Source organism: Canis lupus, chromosome 14 (genome assembly GCF_011100685.1).
Source record: "Canis lupus familiaris isolate Mischka breed German Shepherd chromosome 14, alternate assembly UU_Cfam_GSD_1.0, whole genome shotgun sequence".
NCBI classification, from domain to species: Eukaryota; Metazoa; Chordata; class Mammalia; order Carnivora; family Canidae; genus Canis; species Canis lupus.
Genome location: NC_049235.1, coordinates 39,933,604 through 39,960,876, shown reverse-complemented (window position 1 = coordinate 39,960,876; position 27,273 = coordinate 39,933,604). Strand labels below are relative to the sequence as shown.

General features: G+C 43.8%; 1 long non-coding RNA gene across 7 annotated transcripts in view; it reads left to right on the top strand.

The window, feature by feature from the left end:
- The window catches only part of LOC102155186, a 54,767-nt gene extending 28,112 nt beyond the window's left edge, over positions 1-26,655 (top strand). For 2 of the 7 annotated variants that reach the window (XR_005369588.1, XR_005369583.1), the window contains 8 exons: positions 3,119-3,379; positions 5,475-5,657; positions 7,198-11,605; positions 22,213-22,331; positions 22,409-22,645; positions 23,615-23,768; positions 24,476-24,618; positions 26,362-26,652. This is a non-coding gene — a long non-coding RNA (uncharacterized LOC102155186). Of the gene's footprint in view, positions 1-3,118; positions 3,380-5,395; positions 5,658-7,197; positions 11,606-22,212; positions 22,332-22,408; positions 22,646-23,614; positions 23,796-24,475; positions 24,619-26,361 lie in introns of those variants that run through there. The other 5 variants (XR_005369589.1, XR_005369586.1, XR_005369587.1 and 2 more) reach the window with 5 other exon arrangements.
- The last annotated feature ends 618 nt before the right edge of the window (positions 26,656-27,273 follow it).

Sequence of the window (27,273 nt, the reverse complement as noted above, 5' to 3'; positions counted from 1 at the left end):
ATCTGGTGACAGTTTCTCCACTGAAACTATGTGTTAGAGCACACGAATTTCAATTTCCAGGTCAAACATGCCCAAGCTGCTCTGCAGCAGTTTATGGCAGCCTTCTGATGTAAGTTCTGTGATTTGATTTTATTAGTTTCTGGCATTGGGTCCTGTATTTTGAGCAATTTCTATAAAATGTACTTGGGAGTTATTATTTTCCTTTAAAGAATGTGATACTAAAACAAGTTTTTAATAAAGTGTTTTGAAAAGGCAACAGGCTGAAAAAAAGCTGGGCAAAGATTCAAGCTAGTAATGAACTGAATGTGTCTCTAATTATGTTGAATTTACAAGTAATAGAATGAGGCAGGGTTGGCAATTACTTTTGAGTGAAATTGCGTGCCTGAAGGAAGAAAAAGCTTCCCTTAAAGTTAGGGAAAATGAAAAAAAGTGCTGTATCATTACATTTTATTTTAAATATCTTTCACTCTAGGTTTCCAAAGGTCTAATCAGTTCAAAAACAGATTCCCAATAAACATTTTATAGAAATGGATAGTTTTCTCAAACCTAAGCTTGGTTTTTATTTTTTTTTCCTTATAAAGCCTTGAGTATTGATATCTCCTTGCTGTGTCATCCTAATGCCCATGGATTTTCAAGGTGGTACCCCAAAGTAAAATTTAGAAAGTGATTAGGAAGCGCTCAATAGGATTCTCATACACCATGCTGAAAACTCAAGAGTTAAACGAATTTGAGTCTTCCAATAAAACAACTTAAGTGGATGTATAAATAATTCATTTGATGCCCACAGAACTGCCTCAGCATCATTTGTCTCTAATAAGCCAAATCCACAAATAAATAGGGTGCTGGCTGGCATTGGGGCTCTTGTCTCTCACAATGTGATTCTGAATCAAACCCCATCTTGACCAGAGGAACCATCCATCATTTGAGCAGATTGCTCAAAGGATAACAGGCCGGAGGGGGGAAGCCCTGGGCTGTTAGGGGCTTTGCATTCTTGGAATCATGCCATTCCATCCCACACTTGCAGTAAAGTCAGGTCCTGAGTCTGCAGGTAAAAGCCGAAGTGCTGGGTGGCAGGACAATGGTGAGCCAGGACCCCTGAGACCAACTGCTTTCTGCTTCAAGAGATTCACTCTCTGTTGTTTAAATGCATACTTTGTGGCCCTGAGACCTTTTCATTTCATTTCCACAATACCACACAGGTAAGTATTAGTATTCCTATCCCTGTTTTGTGCATAAGGATTTAGGAAGGTTGAGCATCTTATGCAGTGTTGGACTGCTAGCCCACAGCAGAGCTGGACTTCAATTTAGACAGTCTGGATCTCTGAGTGCTGGGTTCTACAGGGATACGTAGTGTTCTGCTAAGAGGCCCGAGCTTATATATGTCCTGAAAAGTGGATGGGCACAGACATCAAGTAGCTTCATTGGGAAACAAATGCAGAGATTTCAGTGGTTGGCTAGGATCACATGCGCAGTAAGTCAAAGGAGAATTGGAGATCATTTGGGGGAGCCTCCTCCCGATAGCAACAGCCACTTCACACATGTGGGGCTTGCATGTGACATTTGCATGAGTGGCCTGGCCAGAGCCAGACACCACAGTGGAGGATCCCACCTTGTCCCCAAGCACTTTCCTCCTGGGATTGAGCCTGTTTCCCTCCTCTAACACCTGAAGGGAGAGAGATTTTCAAACCTTTTGCATTCCATTTCATCACTAAAGCTCTATAGTCACCACAGTGGGGAAGGATGCTTCATTATGTAGGCGACCATACGTCAGGAATGCAGGGTTCCGGTGCTGTGACCCTGGCTGACAGAGTGATAGTACCGGTTTGTCTCCCACCCCTGTTATCTGCTGATTGGCAGACATGACCTCCTCTCCCCCTGTCCCCCGTTCCCAATGATAAAAGGACTTGGGGAGGCTTAAACTAAAGTATTATGGCTTTTCTCTAACTGCTCACTACCATCTTGGGCGAAATTTGTGCTTATATGTGAATGGCTCTATACTCCTTTATCCTTCCCTGGAGTCATTTCATCCACCAGATTATGAGTCCTTGAATCAGGAAGTGAGATTTTACCTTTAACGTCCTAGAAAATCGCTGTAAGATATGTCACAAGGATGAAACAAAGTCATTTTTACCTGAGGCTTTGATAACCCTTTTAGTCAGATGCTTTTGCATAAAGTATAATCCTGGGTGAATTTACTCTGCCAGGAGTTAATGCATTTAGCAACAACGCATTATGGCAAATGCCACTGCCTGTCAGGTGTTTAACATCAGGATCATAAAGAAGCTGTCTGCTCCAAGTCAGCTTTATCTTTCGTCTCCTCCCGGCAGATTGGCACTTGCTTCTCTTTTTTCAGGCCGAGTATAAAAGACCAGGGGATTGCTTCAGGATTTGGACTTCTGTGTAGAACTACACCAGCTCGGCAAGCCCTAAGACATTCTTTATTTCCTTCCCCAAACCCAATGTGATTTGTATTCTGATTTCAAAGATACCATTTGGGTGACCTTTAGGATGACCCCTTAAAATAACTGACATGCCAGACAGTAGATCTGCATAGATGCAGGGTCATTGTTCGTCTTTTGATATATTCAGTGGTCTGCATCCTAATGTTTTCGTGCCCTCAAATAGTTTTATTATATGTCATCATTCTTATCTTCGGCATCCTGATGCCTGTTTTCTTTATCTGTTAAGCAGAAGTATATTTCGTGTTCAAAGCGATACATCATAAAGGTAGAAAAAGGTGAACCCTTTGATATATTACAAGTCTCTCATAGCATGAAATAACTATTGCCTATTATTTTACTCCTGACGTTTTTATTTTTAAGGGAATTTCACTTGATTTGTGGTGCTGACACCTCTGATATGTTGTTTCCAGTGACCTTACATCCAAAATCAGTAGCGTGTGACATTTGATGGCCCAGATAAAAAACATTAATGGTGGAAGAGAGGGTTTATTTTCCTGGTCATAAATTAAGTTTAAATAACTCTGAATTTATTTTAAACTCTCCAGTACTTTTTACTGTCCAAGCAATAAATGTATTTATTACTGGGGGCCTACCTGGGTTTCCAACACAAAGCCCTTTGCTCGGTTGCTTTCATTCCTTTCTTTCTCCTTCCACAGGAAGCTCATCTTACCTGGAAATGCCAATTTGCACACACCCCAATCTCTAATTCCCACCAACAAGCATCAGAGAAAGGGCTGCTTATCAGGGAGGTAAACGGAAGGTAGTTTTGTTGCCAATCAGCTTAAGAAAAGCGGGAGTTCATCAAATATTCACTGATGCGGGTAATCCAGCCACGAACGAATTCGGTTTTGGAATTAGAAGTAGAGACACAGACGCAAGCAGTCAAGGTCTGATCCCTCTGTAGCCTCGCGTAAAAGGTTTGTGTTCGATCCTGATTTAATTTTCATAGAAGTGGAAGCTCGTTTGCCTATTTTGATCTTTATAACTTTCCATCTTGAGGTGTATGTTTTTTGGTGCTCACTCATTAGATGTACAATAAAATTGCATGGAGAATTTCTCAGGTAAAAACATTTATGATTTAAAATTTTTTAGCTTTATGTTTGAAAATTACCTTGTATATTTTTTTATCGAGATATAATTCACATATCATAAAATTTGCTGTTTTAAAGTGTACAGCTCAGTGGTTTTTAGTATATTCACAAGTATATACCACCATCTAATTCCAGAACATTCACATCACCTGAAGAACCCTCTCACCCTGTACTTATTAGCAGTCACTCAGCATTCCTCCCTTCCCCTGGCCTCTGGCAACCACTGATCTACCGTCTACCTCCTTGGATTTGCCAATTCTGGATACCTCATGTAAATGGAATCATACAATACGTAACCCTCTGAATACAGCTTCTTTTATGTAGCATGTTTTCTGGGGTCATCCATGTTGTGGCACGTATCAGCACTTCATTCCTTTTTGCGGTTGAATGATATCCCATTATATGGACATACCACATTTTGTTTATCCATTCATCAGTGGATGGTTTTTCATGTAAAGAATTACACATTCATATGTTCAAAATTGGCTTTATAATTAATTCCTCGGGTGTTGCTACTGTTTGGAATATCTTAAAAACTTAGATCTTTGAAAAAGAATGCTATAAAGTACATGTTATCTTAGTATCTTCAGTAATAATAATCACACGTCTCTTATTGATTATGTATGAATTTGATCTTGCCACGAAATGGGAGAAAAGTGGAATCTAAGAAGCTCTTCATTATATGAGTAAGGTAGTAAAAACAAGAAATCATCCACTAAATATAAATTCACATTTAAAGATTACATGTGATTCCTGAAAATATGGAGTGCTGTTTAAGTGGCTTTTCATGAAGACCAGCCACTTGATCCCTCTTAGGACCTCAGGACACTTTGCCTTGGAGTACAGCGATATTCAGTACATGCTTATCCTTCACTGGACTGTAAATTCTTTGTAGGCAGGGGTCATGTTCACTTCATCTAATCTCGGAGCCCCAGCAAAATGCTTGGTACCTACAAGTCACTCAGAAAACAAAAAGTTGATGAATGAATTACATTGTATGCTCTTTTGCTCTTTCTGCTCAGTAAGAAGTCACCTACAAAAAGCATTCTGATCAGTGCCAAATGGCTTCCTTTTACCATTTACATATAGAGAAGTGCACAGTTCACACTTATGTAGCTTGATAAATGTCCACAAAGCAAAGATACCTGTGTAACCACCACTCACGTGAAAAACCAGTCCCCCCAGAAACCCTGGAGCTCTCCTGGTCAATATCCCACCCTTCTCTCCAATAGCAACCTTCCTCCTCACTTCTAACACCATGGGCAATTTTGAACTTTACATAAATGAGCATTCCTTTTACACTCATGATATTTTCTTTCTTTTTTTTTCCTCCCAAGATTTTCTTTAAATTCAAGTTAGTTAACATATAGTGTAGTACTGGTTTCAGGAGTAGAATTTAGTGATTCATCACTTACATGGAACACCCAGTGCTCATCACAACAAGTGCCCTCCTTAATCTGCATCACCTAATTTAGCCTATCCCCCTACTCACCTCCCTCCAGCAGCCCCGTTTGTTCTCTATCATTAAAAGTCCCTTATGGTTTGTCTCCCTCTCTGTTTTTATCTTATTTCATTTTTCCTTCCCTTCCCCTTTGTTTATCTGCTTTGTTTCTTAAATCCCACATTTGATACATTCATAACATTTTCAAAATAAGGATAAAAGGAAAAATTTGAGAGTTATTATAAGGATATGCATGATATACAATCTTTAGATTCTAAGCAGTAAAGAGTGAACCAATGTAAGAGACAAAAATGTAATGCCCATTTTCACTTCTGACTTCACTAAATTTTTTTTTTTATCTGTCATGCTTTCCTATTTTCATGCTTAATTTTTGAGCACAGAAAAGTGTGAATTAGGCCAAGTTTATCCATTTCCAACATCCTGGATTTTTCTACCTTCGTTTCTTCATTTCCTCTCAAGGACTTCCTTAGTCTGTTTGGGCCACTGAAACCAAAATACCAGAGACCGGGTGGCTTAGAAACAACAACAACAACAACAAAAACCCACTTGTTTCTCACAGTTCTGGAAGCTGGAAAGTCCAAGATCAGGGGACTGGCAGATTCAGCGTCTAGTGAGGGTCTGTTCCTAGTTCATAGACAGAAGGTAGGTGGTCTTCTCACTGTGTCTTCATAGGGTGGAAAGGGCAAAGGAGGTTTCTTTAATTCTTTTTTTAAATGATTTTATTTATTTATTCATGAGAGACAGAGAAAGAGAGGCAGAGGGAGAAGCAGGCTCCCTGCAGGGAGCCCAATGCAGGACTCAATCCCAGGTCCCAGGATCACAACCTCAGCCAAAGGCAGATGCTCAACCACTGAGCCACCCAGGCACCCCAAAGCTCCACCTTTCAATACCATCACACTAGCAGTTGATTTCAGTGAATGAATTGGAGAAAAACACAAACATTCAGTCTATGTCGACTCCTTCCCAGCTCCATTCCTCATCGTTCATCATAAAGGGTGAACTGATGAAACACCAAAGTATTCAGTAACAATGCCTGACCACCTCTTCCTAGTGGATCTCTGGGTATCTGAAAGGTCTTAAATCCTCAGGGGACACTGGAATTCTCGATGGTGTGGCTTTGAGCCTGGGTGTCAGGAGCTCAGAGAGGGGAGCATTTTGAGTTTGGCAAATCTTTTGACAAAGTCTATCATGTTATCCTTGAGGACCAGAGAGAAAAGCATGTAATGGGCGAATAACAGCCTGACACTGAACTAGGAAGGAGAACTAATTTACCAGGTGACAGGATTACGATGCAAAAAGATCCTGACAGTCTGAAGTGATAGCCCCAAACTCACTGAATGTAATGGTGATAAACATAAGGTTCCATTATCAGGATAAATAACTAATGACACACCTACAGGATGAGAGACGCAGACTGACATCCATTCAGGTGTAAAAAAAAATCTCAAGGATTTCAGGTGATTGTAAGGGCAACGTGGTGTGGCTGCCGACAGACTCCTTTCATCACAGAGCAGTCCAGAACAAGAGATGCCATGGGTCCTCTTTTTTTCCCTGCCACAGTCGGGAGGGTTTGGTGTATTTTGTTTGAATTTGAGCATCACATTTAAAAAGGAAGATGGTAAAACTAGTGAGGGTTAAGGAAGGGTGAGAGGGCAGTAAATGATGGGAAACCAGGTGGATGTGAGGAACGATGGGGGGGGTCTGAGCATCCTTAGGACAAGGCAGTCTGCGGTTTCCTCACATCCAAAGGGTGGTGGGGGGTAGCGTGGAGAGGAGCTGCGAACTTGGGTATGACCTTGGAAGGCATCTGACATTTTTGCAAGCTGTGAATGGGTCGTGACCAGATGATCACTAAGTTCATTCCAGGAAAAAAAATAAATTAAGGCTGTGAATGCTATACCCTGTATAAACCAGAGATGTATGTGCTTCGGTCTTCGAGTAGTGTCCCATGCAAGAATAGTTTAGCAGCCAGACTTAATTAAAAATCAATGCCATTAAGAAATTAACTTTTCTCAAAGGACATTCTCTTCACCCCTCATTCATTGCCATCCAGCAACTTACCCTCTCTTCTGCTACCTTATTCCTTCTAAAAGCCCCCAGAAGAGAACTAACATTTGTCAAACCCCTTGATATGTGCCAATTTACTCACTTTTACATATAGTGTCTCATTTAATTTTCACAGGAACAGTGCAAAAGATACACTATGGTGATGATGATCCTTTTGTGTGTGAGAGAAGGAGTCGTTTGCCCCAGGTCGTGGCTGGGGAGTGGAGCCCGGGATTTGGACGGGGGTCTTTCTCTCCTCCCTCTGCCAGAAAGCCTCACAGAGCTTAGCTGTGTTTGTCTGAGGATCGCCTGCTCTGTGCGCCATGGCTCCCTCCTGGCTTTTGATCGAAGGGCAGAGAAACAGGCTGGCATTATGTAGCAGCATTTTTTTTTTTTTATTAAAATAACTTGTCTCCTGTTCACTGGTTTGCCCTTCCATGGCTGGTTCCTCTGCTTCAGGCCTTCTCAGTGCCCAAAGGGCATGTGAGTCCTCATATTGGCAGAGAAACACAGCATCGAATGAGCTGACCCAAGGAGAAAGGACTCCAAGGGACAATCTTGCACTTGCTTGACCTGCCTCTGGTTCGCTCATCTCTTACGTACACGGCTCGTTCTTCAGTTTTACAAAGGCTGCTCTATAGCCAACCAGAGACATAGGAGTTGTTTCCAGTAACTCATCATTGTAGAGAAGGTGGCATGCTTCCGTGTTGGCCCGGGTCGAGTCAGGAGGCTATACTTCTTCTACATAAGGGAAGAAGATTGGTTCTTCACACTCAGTGCTGAGTTCGGTGCCTCCAGCAAACGTTGATCAAACGAAAGAGTGAATGAATGAGTGAATGAATGGACGCATGCTCGGTGTGGTGCTCGGCTACCACTTGGGGGTAACACTCAGCTGTCAGGGAGGTAGACCAGGAAAGTTGCTGCTTCCTGCCTGCCTGAGTCTGTGGCAGCTCTGGAGAGGTCTGATTTTTGAAAGTCAAGTAGGCACACTGCACAATAGAGAGTAATTAAATCCTCTTGTTCTATTAATGAAGCAAAGTTTGTCCCAATGTGTGCAAAGAATGAAGGAGAGAAAAAAAAAAAAAAACAACGGTTTGATTCTACAGATCAGACCTCATCAGAGTCACACTGAGGACAACTTTGAAAGTCTTTTAAGCACATTGCCTCTCTAGAAATCTGAGGAACCACAACCATTTCCTCCTACTCATTTGATCCAGGGAAGAAAAGCTGTGCAAAGCAAGAGTGGCAGAGGAAAATGGATGATGGGACAAGAGAAACCTGTACAGTAAGAAGAAAACATCTGACCTATCTTATAGCTTCTTTATGGAAGAGGGAGGTTGGGTTGCTCCATCATGGTGAAAGACAAAAAGCTTCAGGGAAGATAGTTGACCTTTCCGTGCTGGGGGCTGAATCCAGATCTGAGTACTGTGGCCTGTTCCTGTGGAGGAGTCTCTACCATGCAACACCTCACTAGTATGGGGCACTGAGGATGATCTGATAAGCTCTTTCATCCATTACCAATGGATGCCTTCCAGAAGATCTCCACAGACAGAACACCTCAGCCAGTTATGTGAACCCCCCTCCCCTGGTCTTCATCATTTACCCTAACACACTTTTACTGCCAGGAATTCATACTTCGTCAGTGGTCATGGACGCTTCTGATTTGGGGGGAGGCTTTGGGAGGGTTGGAAAGTGAAAGAGGAGAATAGGGAGCCCTCAGAGTTTGGTTATCTCTTGAATTTTCAGCAGGAACCCCTGGTTGCCCACAGCCAGTAATGGTGAGAAAAAGGCTGTGAAAACCAGAAACCTCCACCCCAGACCCTCCCCCATCACTGACTAATTGATTAACCAAAGGTTCGTGAAGAGAATGATTTGATGAGGGTAATTTATAGAGATGGTATCTTTTGTCATCATTTGTCTTTGAAAACATAGAAGAAAACCGCTTTCAAGAGGACATAGCCCGCCAACATGAGCAATGGTGGACGGAGCATCATCAGTTACAGCAGACTGCTCAATTTTGTACCTTTTCAGCCAGTCAAATATCCAATAACCACAAAGGGAGGGGGAACCCCCCTGCACACCTTCACTTTCTGTGTTTTAAACTTTTCCAGCGCTGGCTTATGAAAATATTTGGGGTTGTTCACTGCTCTGCTCTCTGTAGCATAAACATTTATTTAAATGGGGCTGTCTCTAGTAATGAAGAATGAAGGAAAAACAATGGTCTGATTTTGACAAATTAACTTGTGATTTGGAGAGTCAGTGAAGCAGGGAAGAGACATTCCTAACTATACTAATTAAATGAGCTTGCAACATTTATTTTAATGCAATGGAACCAGCCATATGAAGATGAACATTTTAATTTATTTTGCAGTGACATTATGAAAAATTTCACTGCTGCAGATTATCTACAAAAACAAATCTCATCAGCATCTAGGTTTGTGCAGGAAATTTCCATCTTTCACAGGAGCCTGACCTTCCCCGGTGGAAGCAAGTGCGAATGAGCTAAGTTACTTGAAAAGTTTTTCTGAAGGTTGTCTTTCCACTGAGGCTGGGCTTTATGTTCAAATGACTTCTGTGCCAAACACATCCATTTTTCATGGTGTGGCGTAGATGAAAAATTCCGAATCCATTCTACGGGGAATGCAAATATAGCTCATTAGTTCTAAAACATTTTTCATGAAAGACTGCAGAGTATTTGCCAGCAGATGAGGCTGCATAGTTCCAGCCAAGAATGCACACCACATGTCCCACTAATTGTTTTTTAAAGTTGTTCCTTTCCTCTCTGGCACCCAGTAGCTATTGAAAATAGGAAACAATATGAAAAATGGAGGGAGAGCCTAGCTTCCTTTGACATTATTTTGCATTTGGTGTCTTGTCTTTTTTTTTTTTTTTCTCCTCCCTCTCTCTTTATATGCAGCCATATTCTAGAAGGGAAAGACATGGTTTTGCGGATGACTGAAGCATTTCTGCTTTTCCTAGCGATGAATACAGCGCGCATTGGCTGGAGAGTCAAACCGTTACCTGAAGGCGGGGTCTCTGGAGCTTTCTCCTTCCACACCAGCCAAGGAGATGGTGGGCTGGCTGATGCAGCATCAGGCAGACAAAATGGCCTCCTTCCAGAGAGGGAGTGGGTGGGCTGCTGGCTCCTGGCCATCGCCTCAGCCAGCTTTAAGGAAGTCACACAGTCCAGGGATGTCTTTCACACTGACATTCCCATTGGAGCCCTGCCAAGGAATCTTGGAGGAGAGCAGACCACCTCCCTTTCTGAGCCAGCGCTGACCACTGGCTATTGCTGGAGGCCTGGTGGGCACAACCCCCTTCTTGCTGGAGAACCCCATCTCACCTGTTGTCTCCCACCTGGGGGGCCTGAGACAGTCTAGCTCGACCATACTGATCTGAGTAACTTTAGTTCCCCACGGGGCCTCACTATGGCCTTGGTCTCTTTCCACCAACTCAGTACGTAGGCTGTGAATGAGAAGAGGCCACACCCTGCTGGGTGTGGGCCAGTCTTCAGGGGTGGACTCAGTGCACACCCACACCCTTCATGGGGTCTACATTCACCAGCAGGGGCTGGTTTCTCCACCCTCCCAGCCTTGTTCCTAGCCTTGCCAGGGCCTCCCAGCCTGGCTCCTTGCACCATCCCTCTGAACTCTTCCCTCTGCACTGAGCATAGGAAGCAGTTGAGATTGCATTCCTCACCCCAACACATCCACCGCCCTTGGCATTTACATGGCTGGTGGGAACACAGGTTCCCGAGGGTGGATGGGGTCCACTTGGGTAAGAAAAGTTTGTTTTCTCCACTCTGACCAGAATAACCTCAGCAGAGTCTCAAACCCCCATGCCGCCCACAAGCTTTGTGCAGTTACTTGGGCAGCAGCTTGGTCTCCTGAAGGACCCCTCGCAGTGTGGATTCAGTCTAGAAGCAGGATAGCCTGTGCTGCTCCCTCACTTGGCAGGGCGGCAGATGTCCACTGGAGAGGGTCATGTTGCTGAGATACGTTCTTTGAGATGGAAAGCAAGCCCCTTCACGGCATTATTCAGAAAGGAACTACATTATTGTTTACTCAATAGAGAACATCGTCTCCAGTTCAGCTCCTATCATCTATTTGAGAAATGATTATTTTGTGTAAAAAAGTCATGGTGCTCAAAAGAATAAATGCACAGTTTTCTCATGCAGGGAATTAAAGTGAATTACAAGCAAATCCATCAACAGGGCAAGGTATTCCCACTTGTCTCCTACCATCTCTTTGCAAAAGCCAAATAAACCAATTGAAGATTGTGAAGATTATAAATCACAGAGTAGGATGGGCCCACTTAGGGTTCTGTTGGGGATCAACTGATAGCCCCATGGAGAATTTCTACAGCATTCAGTGGGATGATAGAATTGGATTATCTGGAATGAGCATGATACATTTGAATACGGCTCCCTAAAAACATCTTAGAAACTGACCATCTGCAGAGAGTGTCACCTGACCTTTCCCCTTTTAATGGCCTTGACTTCGGATTCCTGTTGAAGCTCAAGGCTGGCACGTGGCAGGCATTCGGTAAGTGTGAAAGGATAAGGTTAGATAATAACCTTTGGGCAGGGGGGAAAGAGTGTACAGGAGTGAAAGTGGACCTTGGCCGTACTCTTTGGAGGTTTCCAAATTCAGGAAGTTGGGGTTCCCGTCTTGTCCAAAGTCAACCTGCTGGCTAATAATTCTGGGGGCTGGGGGCAGCACAGTGCTGTGTCTCAGGCAGGAGCCTCAGTCTGCATCTGAGCCAGTTCTAATCCTTGCTAACTCTGTTGCCTTGGGCAAGTTGTACCCTGTGGCTCAGTTTCCTTGTCAGTAAAATGATGACGGCAATTGCGATGCCTTCTTCATAGGGTCACGGTGAGGACTAACTAGGTTAAGTTACATAAAGCTCCATTTCTCCATTTGGCCCTTTGGAAAGACAATAAAAGATGAAGTACGAGATCTCAAGCTCTCATATAATTGCGACCTCAGAGAGGCCCTTAATGGGCCCCAAGCTTGACTCTTGTTTTACAGGTATGGGAACTGGGGTCCTAAAATGGAAGCCCATGGTCCCCTAGCTAATGTCCGGGCTGGCGCCCAACCCAGGAGTCCTCAGCTTGGATTGTGAAACGTGCTGCAAAGCCTATGGATGTGCTCAAGTCCCACCTAGGCGGGGTCGCAGCCGCACTGTTTAGCTCGCAGACATTTATCAGAACTTGTACTTGGTACCCTTTTGTGTTTCTGCTCAGGAGAATTTATACTGTAGTTGGGAAGATACAGATATATGAGAATTAATGCAAATCTCACCTACTGTGTCAATAACACAGCACTTGGGATCATAAGCACTTGGATCGTATGTATCATAAGCACTTGGGAGTCAGAATAAAGGATGGAAGGGCAGGCATCATTTATGCAAGCTCCTGAGATGCTCACTTTCATAGAACATGGCAGTGGCAGTATTGGCCTGGTCCCCAACCCCACCTCTCCCAGGGAAGAGGTACCCTCCCCCCACACACACACAGTTTCCTCTGTAGTGGAACACAAATTCAACTTAAATTACAACTTCTGTTACACTTTCATTTGCCTGTGACCGAACTGGCTTTCCCCCTGAGCCCCCACCAGTAGGAGGGGAGAATGAGTTGAGTGTCCAATCCTGTGTACATGTGGTCCAGCTGACATAACAGTCCCTTTGTGTGGCATCAGACTCTCTTTGCTAAAAATATTTGTCTCTCAGAGACCACCATTTTCTCCTCCACCATTTCCTTCCCCTCTGAGAGCATTCAGGTATGTGGTGGTGGTAGGGGGAGACCACCAAGATCACACTGAGCAGGGCAGATTGGAGATCCTAGGGCATGAGGTCCTCAGCCCCTTGGTCTCCAGCTGGATCACCTGTGCTCACCTGGGACCTGCTTGCTCGGCTGGCAATGGCAGCTAAAGTCTCTGGTTGGTGGAACCCCTAGTCATGTGCTACTGCTTGGTCAGGGCTCTGCAACAGCCCCCGGTCCTGACTCGGGGGTCCATTCTGCAGCCTTCTCTATAGAGTCACCCTATCCTCAGGGATCCCAGACTCTGAGCAGCCTTTAGGTCCTGCCAGTGCCATGCAGACCTCCAGAGATGACTTTGAAGTCAAACTTTAAGGTCTCTGTCTCAATCTGCTTGGGCTGACATAACAAAATATCATCCACTGGGTGGCTTCAGACAACAGATACCTCTTTCTCAGAGTTCCAGAGACTGAAAGTCCGAGCTCAAGGTGTGGCAGGGTCGGTTACTGGTGAGAGCTCTCTTCCTGGCTTGCCTTCGCACTGTGTCCTCAGATGGCCTCCCCTGTGTGTGTGTGTGCAGAGAAAGATACCTCTCTCTCTTCTTTTAAGGCCACCAATCCTCTCATACAATACCCCATCTTTATTACCTCAATTAACTCAGCTATTTCCTAAAAGCCCTATCTCCAGATATAGGCCCACTGGGGGTTAGGACTTCAACATGTGGGGCAGGGAGGGGAGGAGGGGGGCTGCCGATGACGACATGATCCAGTCTGTAGCATTGTCTGCCTCTCTGCACTGTGAGGCCAAGTTCCCTGGGGGAACTCTGACGGGATCTCTTTCCAGAGTTCAAAACGGGGTGGAAGGGACAGTGGCCTTTCTTGGCCCTGGATGTGTTCTAGTTCAGAGAAAAATGATATGTATGTGGCTTGTAGATGAGGAAAAGAAGCTAAGGTGACATTTTTAACAGCAAAGCAGAACATTTGAGACTTGGGAGACCTGAGTCTTAATCTTTTAATGATTTTCTGTGTGACCCTAAAGTGACATAATCTCCCCTTGGGCTTTATCCCTTGTTCCCTAACATCAGGGGGCGGGGTGTTGATCTGCTTCCTAAGGTGGTTGAGGGGAACTAGCAGAAGATATAATTACAGAAGTCTTTTCTGAACACACAAAGATGCTTTTGGATGCTGTAAATAAAAGTAATGCAGAAGAATATACCTCTTTTCAAAGTGCACGACATCTGCAGGGTAAAGCTTGAGCTCTAATAACTGAACCTCAGTCTCCCATGGCTGGTGGGGTTGCTAAGAGGGAAAATGAGTCTTCCCCATCCAGGGGGTGAAAGGAAAGCTTGGAGAAATCTGCCCAACTGAAGAGAAATGGGTTCTGTGAAATTCAGGACAACACAGAAAGCATTCCGCACAATCCTCCAGTGACGGTTTGTCAAACAGAAGCAAATCCTCCAGGACATTCTCTTTAATATACTTTTAGTAAATGTTTTATTGGATTGGATTATGGGGATTAAGGGAATGAAGAATCCATACCGTATTTTTCAAAAGCAATATTTTTAGAATCACAAATTATATTGAAATTTTTATACCAAGAAAATAAAAACAAAGATCAGAAGAACTAAACAGCATTTATATATGTCTCTACAGAGATATATATGTATATTAGCAAATTGAAATATAGCAAATACACACAAAAACACCCACATAAAAGAGATGCAAATTATATTTTTGACACATTTTCAGCACAATCACCTAATACAATTTTCTTTTATAGGCAGAGGTAATAAATAGTGCAAATGTATATTTATGGTGTATTTGACAAATGTATTTGCTTTTAGTCAGAGGGAAAAGCTCCAGTGATTTTACTGTGGAAATGCTTCTTGTCTACCTGGACTAAATTGCTCTTCTTTCTTCTGGATTTCTCACTGTGACTGAGTCTGAGGTGAGAACCACCTTTTGGTGTCAGAGCTTGGTACATGCTTGGAATACAGATTTGGAGCACACTTGAAAATCAAGATGTCACAGTATTTGTATCTTGTCTCCTCTCTCAGACCACATGCTCCATGAGAGTAAGGACACGTCCTGTTACTTCTCCACAAATCTTTCTGCTTCCAGAACAGCAATTTCATGTAAGGGGTACATCACTAGACTGTGTTGGTTATTATTCTGCTAGAGGGTTGGCGTGGTCTTCAGGGAAGCAGACATATGCTATGTGCTCCAAGACGACCTTCCACTTCAGCATGTCCAAACATCACACTTACTCTTAATCCAAGATATGAGAGTATTTCCCTAGCTGATGAACTTAACTTCCAAAGATCCATTTCTCCAGTGTGTCCTATGGGGGTGCAGGTGCTGACAGAGGAGTTTGGTCAAGAGGGACAGGCTTTATTTCTTTTTAAAGATTTTATCATTTTGAGAGAGAGAGTGCAAGAGAGAGTGAATATGAGTGGGGAGGGAGGCTCCCACACTGAGCAGGGAGTCTGATGCAGGGCTCGACCTCGGGACCCTGAGATCATGACCTAAGCTGAAGGCAGACACTTAACTGACTGATCCACCCAGGTGCCCCTGGGGCACACTTGATTTAATAAGCACAGAGTGGTACTACGGGTCCAGGTTGGAAAGAAGCAAGCCCAATGGCTCAGCCCTGGCAAGGAAAGGGTAACAATGGGGGAGGAGTAGAAAATGAGGTTCTGGGACCTTTGACTCTTAGCTAGAGAGCCCCTGCCCCACCACAGGCTGCACCTGGGGAAGGCCGCCTCAGGCCTTGGGTGTGGATATTCCCAGGGAAGCCTGTGGGTGAATTTGCCCTCAGAGCAGAGAAAAGGAACCACCCTGGGAACAGATGGAAAGGGGATCAGAGGTCATAGGGACAAGGAGCAGTCATCAGACCCACGCCAGAGCCCAGTGATGCTTGCCTTGGGGACAATTTCTGGAGAGAATACTGAGACATTGGTGGCTAATTTCATAACAAACACTCGGCAGGTGAACACCCCTTTCTGGTGGCTGTCTCGAAGCCTGAGAGCTCAGCAGACTTGTCAAGCTCCAGATGCAAAGGAACTTCAGAGAAACAAGAGGCCGTGATGTTTTATCTGGCCCTTCCTTTATTTGGTTCCCTTTCTTAGTTCCTCGTCTGGTAAGGAGGGCCTCATTAGGAAGGACCGGGTGTTTCCTTTTTTTATGTGTGTCTGTATCTCTCCAGGCCTGAAAATAAGACCCAGGCCACCCCCACCATGCTGCCGTGAGCAGATATATTTAAATTTCTTTAAGCTTGGGTGACATCCTCGGATGAGGAGCTCTAAGTACCAAGAATTATTGTTATTACTATGTAGTTACTGCCTAGCATGCAGCGAATTACCCTGCCCTGCTGTGTAAAAGATGTATAGTGGGATGGGGAAGTGCAGAAGGAGGAGAGGCATTGAGATGCGGAAAGAACCAGAGTAAAAAAGTATTCAGGAGGACCCAGACTGGAGTGCCCCATGCATGGGTTCTCCACTGGGCACACTCTTACAGCTGGAAGCAAGAAATGATCTCTTTCCACTCCGCAAACAGACACGGTAAAGAGGCTGGGCCTGGAGGACATGCCTAGCCCAGGGCCCATAAGGCATGGATCTGTAACCCAGTCCCAACACGTACAACTGTGCCTTGAACAAGCGAATGAGCCTGTCCAGCCCTTGGTTTGTGGCACTTGGCAAGTAGAAAGTTCCAAAAAGTTGTAGCAATTACTATTACTACTAGCACTACTGCTATTATCAGGCTTCGGTCCTGTTGTCAGTGATTTGCTGAAGGACCCGGGAGCACTGTTTTCAGAGTCAGGATTTCCCTGGAGGGATCACCAAAGAGACCCAAGAGAAATGAAAACCCATGGCCAGCGTGGAACCACCGAAAAGGGTCACATGGCTGCCTCCCAGAATTCCCAAGGACCCCCATTGGATGGGTCTCAATTCAACCTAAAAATGGTTTCTGAGAGGTGCCAGTCTTACTAATGAACCGTGGGTTTCTGTTGATGACGAGCAGCCAATACAGCAAGCGATTGATCAAGGAAGAGTAAGATCAGTAGCCCATATCCAACTGGCCACCATGATGAATCTGGAGACTATTCTGGAAACTGATGCTGAACACTGTGCATCCAAATCATTTCCAAGGTATCAGGAGCAGATGTGGGGCAGGTGGGTGTTTAGTGAGACTTCACACTGCATGTCTGCTTCACATACACCAACCACATGGGGTTGGGACTGCCTCTGCAGTTCCAAAGCCCCCGGACGAGCTTCGCCAGGCCTGGGGGAGTCTATCTGAGGAGGTATCAGACTTCTGCCCACAGAGAACTAATGACAGAAGAGGTAAGACAAAGCCTCCAGGGAAAGACGACTAATAGTACAAGGGGAGGAGCCACTGGAGAGGCAGCCCACTCAAGTTTGGATTCAGAGGGTCCTGTCAGCTCCAGTGGGCAGAGAATGCCCCATTGCTTCCTGGGAGATCATGGGGCAACTCCATAGGAGGACATTGGATCTAGAATGCAAATAGATTACCTCCGCCACCCATACACACAATGTTACACTTAGGTGATGTCCAGCTGCTGTCAAACCAAAGTCAAAAATGATCATGTCTTAATAACTAGTCACCTGATTTACAAATGGGTTGGTGCTGGTATTTGGGTCTTTTCCCACCCAATTATTTGAAGTAATCTGCTGATTTGGGGACTTGTAACTAAAAGCCCCCACCCCTCCTTCCAAGAATTGATCAACTTGAATCAATTCAAAAGAACAGCACCCTGAATAAAAGAAGCATGGTACCACAGTGGCAGGAATTGTTGGGCTGCTGGGCACGCCTTTCCTTCTGCTCATCCCCACCCTGGTCTATTCCTGCGGGTGGGACTTCTGGGGACAAGGAGGGTAAATGGTTACCCACTAGCAGGTCCGCTGAAAGATGTCTTTTCCAGCTTCCCTCTAAAAGGCTCAAGAATTATGTCTCAAACTCCTCTATTAATTTAATAAAACAAAACACTTTTAAAAAAGCAAAGACTGCTCTGCCAAATAGAACAGGCTGTGAGGTGCCAAGCAGTTTAAACTCCATCGGGCACATTTTATTGATTCTTTTCTACTTCAGGGAAGCAGGGCAACCCTGAGGACTGAGAAACACACAGGACTCCCAGACAAAGGCCTGGGTGCACCCGACGAATGCATGTACCCTGTTTTGGAAGGAGCCCATTCTGAAACCTGCTTCCTGCCATCATGCCAGACCTTCAGTGAATTAATTTAGATGTAGAAAAGCAAACCAACCATAAATGCCTTCTCGGTATGGGGGAGAATTTCACCAGGATGCAAAGTGGGGTTAGGGGGGTATGAACAAGTCGGCCCCAATTATGGTATGGGGTTTTAGGGGCTGGATAAAGTGCTCAGTGTCACACATCTGCTTCCCAGACGGGGCAGGTGGAGCAGGTTAGACAGAACTGGTGTGTGAGAAAGGAATGGGTTCTTTTGAGCCCTTTTACTTAAAGCAATGAAAGAATAATTGCATTGTCTGTTGCACTAAAAGTTTTCAACAGATGACCTGGTTCTGTTCTTAAAAAAACAAAAACAAAACAAAACAAAAAACCCAAGTACAAGAGGCATGAACTATACAACATGCCAATGAGAGAAGCAAATACTTTCTGTTGTGGGAGGTAATTTTTCCGGAAAGTTGTCCATTGCAGATTGTGACACATTCCCGCCACGTTCTCTCCCTCCTGCTCCTTCTCTCCGTTGGCTTTGAGGAAACACGCTTCCAACTTGGAGAATTCATCTTGTCTGATTAATGATGTGTACATAGAGATTTCTGTCTCCTCTTCCTTCTCCTGGTCTTTTTTATTCCGTTGTTTGCTGTGCTACAACCCTGCGGATAGATGGTTCTGCCGTGATAAATGTAAAGTTTGCATAAGCCATGTAACAGCAGGACAGCCTATTATCACTGTACATTTTCCATGGCTGTGCAAACCTCTGTAGGCTATTTTATTGCTAATAGATCCACAGAGAAACAGTAGTGATTTTACGACTCTTTTTAAAATGGAAATTCATGTTTGAGAAATACAACTGGGAGGAAACAGATGTAAACCACTTAAGCATTTGCAGAAAATTGAGATGCACACTCTTATTTACAGACCTACATAGCCTCCATCGCTTTATTTTCAAAATTAAAATAAGCAATCTGTTTACCATGGGAAATGAGGAACTGTAAACTTGTTGTTTTTCCTTTTACATGGCAATGGCCGCCATCGTTGGGCTTAATGGCAGAGCTGAAACAGGATGGCAATTTTTTTCCCCTTAGATTTTATTGTCTATAACACATTCCCTCTGTAATCTGCGTGAGAGGTAGGCGAGTGGGAAAGATTCGAGTATAACTGTATGTCTGAACTCACATTATGCTTTAACAGCTGAAATGATTACCACACACATTAGAAGGATTTTAACCAAGTACTTAAAACCACCTGCAAATTGCTTAAAATATTGGGAGAGTCAACCAACCTCTACAAAAGATGCTTTTATATATCTCAACACAAAAGCACAGCCCATCTAAAAATATTTATTCTTGACTTGTCCCACCCTTCTTATATATTCAGGAATTGTGAAAAATCTCACATTTTGGAGAGATGTAAATTGAAGTGTCACGGGACAACATATCAATGAGATGTCTGTGCGCTGGTGTCTCAGAGCCAGTTCCTGATGACATGTGGAGGCACCTTTAATTTTTCTTGTCTTTTTTTTTTTAAATTTTGGAACCACATTTTAAAAATCGTGGTAAAATATACATAACATAAATTTTATCATTTTGGCCATTTCTGCATGTACAATTCAGCAGCTTGAAGCACATTCACATTGCTGGGCAACCATCACCACCTTGCATCTCCAGAAATTTTTCATCTTCCCAAACAGAAACTATATACATTAATCAACTCTTCATCACCCCTCCCCATGGCCTCTTGTAATGTCCATTCTACTTTCTATCACTACGAATGTGACTACTCTAGGTACCTCAGATAAGTGGAGTTAGGCACTATTTGTTCTTTGGTGTCAGGCTTATTTCACTTAGTATGATGTATTCAGGGTTCATCGATGTAGAATGTGTCAGAATTTCTTTCCTTTTTAAGGCTAAATAGTTTTCTTTGTATATACATGCAACGTTTTGCCATGCACCCATCTGATTTTAACACTGAGGAATATTGCCAGCACCACGGGCATGGGGGTGACCTGCCTATAACTGAGCACTACAAGGCAGCCTCCAACAAGCCACTGAGAAGGAGAATGGCCCAATCCACAAAATGAGGCAGGGAGGACCCTTGTGACCCACACATTTCTGGTCTCTGTATAATTCCTGGCTGTGTGAATTTTTTGCTTTCATCCTAGATCTTTATTTTAAATGTGAAAGAGGCTAAACCAAAACCCTCTTAGAAACTGAAATTCTTCCCAGAGACTAGTTATGATGGACCTCAGCCCAGGGTCAGAGAATAGAACGTGTTCTCCACATTCCTTTACAACCTCAGTGGCTCCCCCAAGCCATCTCCTCTGCCATCTTGGAGGAGGCAGTGGGAAGACTCCCTGATCACAATTTTTGGGTCTCATCCAACAAGACATAGCCACAGCGAGCCAGACTCTGGGCAGACTCATTCTTAGTAAAAACCATACTGTATGGAGATGGTATGAGCACATTCACAAACCGATTTGCTCTCCTCCCTCTCACACTGGAGGAATAAAACTGCCCTTTATTTACGTTGTTATCTCATGGCCCATGTGATGTGTAGAAGCTTCTGTTTATGGCCCCCCTGGTGACGCAAGCTAGTGACAGACATGTGGAGGAAGCTTCGTGGCTCAACTGCTATGACTCTGCCTGCATGGTTACCACAGTTTTCCACGGACTCACCCCTGTTCTTGCCATTGCCAGGTGCTGCCATTTATTGGGGGGGGGGGGGGTTCACAGTACCTGCAAAATTAGTTTCTGTCATCAGTGTATTATCTGACAATTGCATAACCTTGGAGGTTTGCCTAAACATCTCTGACATTTTGCATGGGCAAATGGACGTTTGTTGAGAGGAAATCTTAGTAATGGAGAGACCCTTGTGCATTGACAAAAAATTGCTATGTACATTTATTTATTCTACACGACAAAAATCCTGTGAGGTCTTGGGGTAGCCCTGTCATCCTCACTTTATTGATGAGGTCAGGCGACTTGTCCAGGGACTGCAAGCAAAGCTGCTCTTTCTTCTGAGGTGAGCCTACCTTCCCTTCCCAGGAATGCCTGCCTCATCTCAACACCTTCTCATCTGCCCTGCTGATGCCCTCTCCCAGAGTGCTCTTGCCATTCACCCTGGGCTTAGCACCTCCACAGCATTTTGTCTTCTACTTTCGCCGTGCTTGCCTCAAAACTTTGCCTTCAACATTTTTTTTTAAAGTTTTATTTATTTATTCATGAAAGACACACAGAGAGAGGCAGAGACATAGGCAGAGGGAGAAGCAGGCTCCCTGTGGGGAGCCTGACACGGAACTCGATCCCAGGACCATGGGATCATGACCCGAGCCAAAGGCAGATGCTCAACTACTGAACCACCCAGGTGCCCCTGCCTTCAACTTTTGACTTCACTCACTCCTCTAACCACCTTCCATGGAACAGAGAACACTTGGTCATGCCTCTGCTAGACTCTGGAAGCTGTCAGGCTCGGGCAACTTCCTTGTCTTGGTGACAGTCTCCCAGAGGGCTTGCTTGCATTGGTGTGCCTTCACACAAAAGTTAAATACAGCTTCTGCTAAATCCACATCCTCCACACCTGGAACATATTTCTGTTAGGCGTTGTATAAAGATCCTTTTATTTTGTTTGGGGTTTGGGTGGGATGTTTTTGGTTTTGCTTGTGGTTAACAATTTGATTTGTCTGGTCATGACCGTAGGAGCCTTAATCTTTTCTCTCTTGTTGCATCTGCTCTAATTCACTGGCTCCCCACCCCACCATGCCTCATCCACACTCCCAGAATGGCCTGCCACTATCACAGATATTAGTATTAATGCTAACACTTCTTGAGTGTTATCTAAATATCAGACATATTTTCTCTTAATTAATCCTTAAAATAACCCCATGAGGTAGGCTTAATTGTTAATCCCATTTTACAGATGAGGAAACTGAGGCACAGACTTTAACTTGCTCAAAGTCAGACAGCTAGTCAGTGGAGGACAGGGATTTGGATTCGAGCAGCCTGCCACCAAAGTACCTCAACTGCTACACCCCAGCCATTCGTCCCCATCTGCTTCCCTTTGTTACACTACTTACTTGGCAAAAAGAATGGAGTACTTGACCTTGTCCTGCTAAGTGAAATAGTAATAAAGCTCTTCCAAGTTTCCTGACACTTTTCCCCCTTTCTTGGCCTCCAGAACAAAGCCAATCTATCTGCCAATGAAGCTCAGGGACTGAATGACTTGTAAACGTGGTTCCAGGTTCCATTGCAGCTAACAGCTGGAGGGATGACCGGCTGGGCACCTGTCCTTCCCAGGTAAGGAGCATTCACATCATACACGGTCCCTCTTATTTTCCTCTACCTTGCACAAAAGCTTCAGGGAGTCTTTTCAGTTCTCTTCTCTCATAGGTCTCCTGGGAGATGAAAGCAAGCAAGCAGCCAGCTCCAGCCTTTCCTCTGTCTTTGGATTCCCATGCATCTCGTCACCATCATGATCTGAAACTGCAGCTGTGCCTCGCTCTCCTTTCTGGCTGACTTGCCCCAAGTGCCACCATGGTGTCTCTGACCCAGACCAGGGGAAAGATGGTCATCACTCTGAATCTCCAAATTCATGCATATTCAATACTATGGTATTCTAGGAATTTCCTTTCTTTTTTCCATCCTCTACAGGTTTTGCCCAACACTTATCTATTCATTTCCTCCCTCCCCAGGCTCCCCTCTATTTTACCAGCTGCTCCCAGATACATGGTTTCATTGAATGCCATTCATTGAATCAAACATGGATTCATTGAATCTCACAGCACCCATTGAGATGGGAAGAGATGAGTGCTTCTATCCTCAAGAGATGCTTCAAAGGGATCCACTTCCCACATACTTAACACGATAACTTCTTCTTCCAGGAAGCCTTCCTGGATCACCTTTCCCAGTCACTGGCCTTTCTCTGAATCCACAGTATCTACTTTCTGGCTTCTACATTCTGCAATTCATCCCATTTTGCCTCATGGCATTTCTTGTATTACTGTCATGAATTGTTATTAACGTCTCATATATTTATGCTTTTGTCTCCTCAACTAAATTTTAAGTTCCTTGAAGGGGTTTATACTTCCAGATATTCCTCATACTGCCTTGAATTCAATAATTTTGCTATTTGATTTAAGCTCTGGTTGGATAGTGGAATGTATTTTATTGAGTGCCCAAAGCAAAAGGATTAGGTGAGTCATTTTGAAATTCTGTGAGTTCTAGTTAATCCCTTTTGCAAATTGGCATCCCATATCTAAATTAATGAATGAACAAAGGAGCTTACAGTAAGCAGGTTATCCTCCAGTTTATAATAAAAAGATAAAATATTTTTTCAGCAAGCATGAAATTTATAAAAATACAAAACAATTTCTTTATGGGCAACAGTGTTATTTGCTGGTTAAGAAGATGCATGTTAGGGGCTGAATTGTGTCCTCCCAAAATTCATATGTTGAAGTCTTAATCCCTAGTGCCCGTGGTATGTGACTATATTCAGATAAAAGGTCTTTAAAGATATGATTAAGTTAAAATGTGGTGGTTAGGGTTGGGCCTACGCCAATATGGATGTGTCCTTATTGAAGGAGGAAATCCGGACAACACAGAGAGAGACACAAGCCGAGGAATAACCATGTGAGGACGCAGCAAGGAGGTGGCCATCTGCAAGCCAAAGAAAGAGATCTCAGGAGAAACCACATCTGCTGACACCGTGATCTGGGACTTCCAGCCGCCAGGACTGTGAGAAAATAAATGTCTGTTGTTGAAGCTGTGCAGTCTGTGGTGTTTTGTTACAGCGGCCCAAGCAAACTAACACAATGCAGTTTGCACTCAAACAAACTAAGGTTTCTTCTCTGTCGTTTAGTCCCAGACTACATGCCTTGAGGTGTGTTATTTAACTTGTCTGTCCGTATCCTCATCTGTAAAGTGGGAATAGCAGCGCCTGTGTCTCTGTGTCGGGAGGTGGTGGAGCTTCAGGGTTAAAGACAGGGCTTTGGAGGTGAACGATCCAGAGTTGAAATCCAGGCTCTACACCTTTTTAACAGTGGCATCTTGGGAAACGTTCTCTAACTACCTGCTTTGTGATGTTTTTTTGAAGATTAGATGAAGGCTCTCGCTCAAATCTCAATGTTGGCTTCTCTTTCTTATTCAAGGGAAAGGAAGTTTTAACCAACAGGTCTCAAATGCAATATCATCCTACCAGCATGTGAACATATCAGGTTGTTTTGGCCTGATGCTATAAAATATTTAATTCCTGTAACTCCCTTTGTTGGGATTCTGTACTCACATACAATCTTCTGACCAAGCTTCCCCAGGGCCCTGCCAAAGGCTATGGTGGCCGAGTATCCCAGCTCCCCTGATAGTTGTATTTCTCATGGTGACCCTGCCACTTACCAACTAACTTGGGCAGTGACCAAACTTCTCTGTCTTGATTTTCTAATTTGCAGAGGAGGGATAATGTCAACGAGATACCATGACGGGTTGAGAAGGATAAGTGGCAGGAGACATAACACCAACTAACAAATACGGAACACCTACTGTGGAGCAGGCATGTGCTAAGTGCTTTGCAAACCTGATCTCAGTAAATGAGGTATTGATAAGTCTCGGTATCGTACCTGGCACATTATAAGCGCTCAGGAAACACTAGTGGTTAAATGGCGAATAGGAGCTTACTTCCCATATAGCATATTTCCAGGAAGAGATTATGCTGATGGTGCCTATCTAAGTATCCCAGGGCCTGGAACACATTTCTGAATATAAAATGATACATTGGCATTCTGCTTCAATGCATCCATGTCAAAAATGCAGCTAACGTGTCTTTTCCTGGGAAACAGATCACCTCTCGGTGTGCTGACAAAGTCAGATTTCTAATCTTAAGAGAAGAAGGGCCAAACTTTAACTTGAAAGATTCACCAACTAATGAATATAGGGGGCTTTTTCTTTTTTTAACCTGCTGATTTTAGTAAACTTTATTTTCAGTGGGTCTGCTAAAATCCCTTGTGTGAACTTAGCATAATTTACCTACCATTTCCCTATTCTAAGACACCTAAACTTAATCCTTTTTAAAAAAAGATTTTATTTATTTATTCATTTGAGACAGAGAGAGAGGCAGAGACATAGGCAGAGGGAGAAGCAGGCTCCCCACGGTAAGCCTGGGTCCTTAATCCCAAGACCCCGGGATCACGACCTGAGCCCAAGGCAGACGCTCAACCACTGAGCCACCCAGGTACCCCAAACTGAATCCTTTTTTAAAAAATTTTCATAAATGATACTACAAAGAACACGATTCTGTATAAGATTTTGGTTTTGGTATTGGTTTTGTTTGTACCATGGAAATGTTTTCAAACAAGCTAAGTGATGCTAAGATGATGTCGATTATCAGATTCACCCAGCAGCCCACCCTTAAAAGGACTCTGAGGAACGAAGCCGGCTGTCTTCTTGTCCCTAGTGCCCACGGTAGCCCACTCGGTGAATGGGGGTGAGGTGGTCATAGGGCTATGGAAACAGAGGGTTCAGGACTGGTCCCCTGGGGTGCATAGTGAGTTGCTGCTGAAGCCATTTGCAGAGAACACTTTTCGTGGGCTATCTCATCAGCCCCAACCCTAATGGCTGGAGCCAGCATCACAGGCAGTACTTTGGAGTCATTGCCTTCAACAGCCATGTCTTAAGGGGGTGCATGTGGGGCAATCAAGACTATTGAGAATGTAAGTTAAGGTTATTGCTTCCAGCCGCACACATTCCACTCGCAGGCTGATTAGTACACTGAAGAGCTCCCATTGACATTTCGTGGTTTAACATAAAGATTTCTTGTGCATAGCTCAGGAAAGAGAGACAGATTTTCAAACAGCTGTCTAATATCTCTGTCAACATAGAAATTAAATAGATTTAGGAACTTCAGAAAAACATACGCACATTTAATGCCCAGTAATGATCAATTCCAATTTCCAGTTGCAGAAATAGGAATTGTTTTCAATGTTGTTCTGTGGGTTATTCCAAATAAACATCTGGCATCGTTTTATTCCTTTTTAATCATTGGAATGGTGATATTATAGGTCTATCTATTTATTTGTCCAGCTATAGAGCTGATGATACTATGAAGATATGGAAATGATTCCCTGTCTCCATCATCTTTCAAATGAAAACATTGAATTGTTTTAAAGCAACCATTTCATGTTTAGCATATACTGACTTTAGATCACAAACTTCCACCAACTTAGCAGCATTCTTTTTTTTTTTTTTCTTTACCAGCAATAATGAAAGACAGAAACGATATCTTGCCTTCAGGGTCAGAAGTGGGTTTATGTTTGAAGGAGATCAACCCTTTGTTTTCCAGATTGTGGGGACAGTGCACACGGAAGAATGATCCAAAACTCCAGGCTGCAGTGTGGTGTTCTTTTAGTTGACTTGTTAGTCTCAACCAATCAGAGAGACAATCCTCACGTAGGCAGCTTGTACAATGAGAGGAGAAGCTTTGCTTGATCTGGGTTCGAATCCCAGCTCTGCTCCTTTTCTAAGCTTATGACCTCAGTCAACGTAGTTCACTTCTCAGAGCTCCAAATTCTTCGTCTTCAGTGCAGATGAATCATAACCCATTATTACATGAAATGCTGAATACGGAGCATCTCCATACCCCATACATGGTAAGTGTGGTAGAAATGCCAGCTGTCATTGTGAGGCCACAGAGCCCTCATCTCAGCCTGCTCTGGACTGAGCTCGAGAAAATGAGGGGTAAACTGAATTAGGTTGTGTACCTGCACAGGTGAGCCATTTATTTATCTGCTAATTGTTATAATAATAAGAGCAAAAGCAAATTAACTTGAGTCTAGAGGTCCAGCCTGTTCCTCTCTCAGACAAATGAGCAGTCCAACTCCTGTTCAGGAAGGAAACATGGGAATTCACAACTGCTGAGAGCAATAGAAACTAATCAAAATTATAGATCATTTTAATAAGAGGTCACTCTGGAACTCTGAGGACAGTTTTAGTTATAGTTGATTCAGGCTAGTGTGAGATTGTAAACAAAACATGCCTAATGGCTTCTTTTGGGTGATTACAAAGAAATGAAGCGGTGCACTGAGTTACAGCCCACTGTGACCTTCCACATTGCCAATGCGCCTCTAAGCCAATCAAAGGCGATACTACCTTCAATAAAAGCTTGGCATAATGTGGTTTTTCTACGGCACCCAGTGTCCTGTCCCCTAGACAAGGGCTATAACCACACTCCTCAGCATTGGATAAGATTCCCAAT